Source organism: Penaeus monodon, chromosome 28 (assembly GCF_015228065.2).
Source record: "Penaeus monodon isolate SGIC_2016 chromosome 28, NSTDA_Pmon_1, whole genome shotgun sequence".
NCBI classification, from domain to species: domain Eukaryota; kingdom Metazoa; phylum Arthropoda; class Malacostraca; order Decapoda; family Penaeidae; genus Penaeus; species Penaeus monodon.
Genome location: NC_051413.1, coordinates 39,250,826 through 39,251,038, shown reverse-complemented (window position 1 = coordinate 39,251,038; position 213 = coordinate 39,250,826).

Sequence of the window (213 nt, the reverse complement as noted above, 5' to 3'; positions counted from 1 at the left end):
ATGCCAGGAGGACGTGTACAAGGTCTCCTGGCATCAGGTTAATAAAAGGAAAAAAATACAATTTTCTGTTCTTCTTTTTCTTTCATTCAAAAAATAGGAAAAAATCAAATATCAACCATGGTTCAGGTATGCAAAATATGACATCCACACAAAGTAAGAGTGGCGCCACCAAGCCATAACAGTGGCTAATTAAACCTTATAAGTATTGATTAC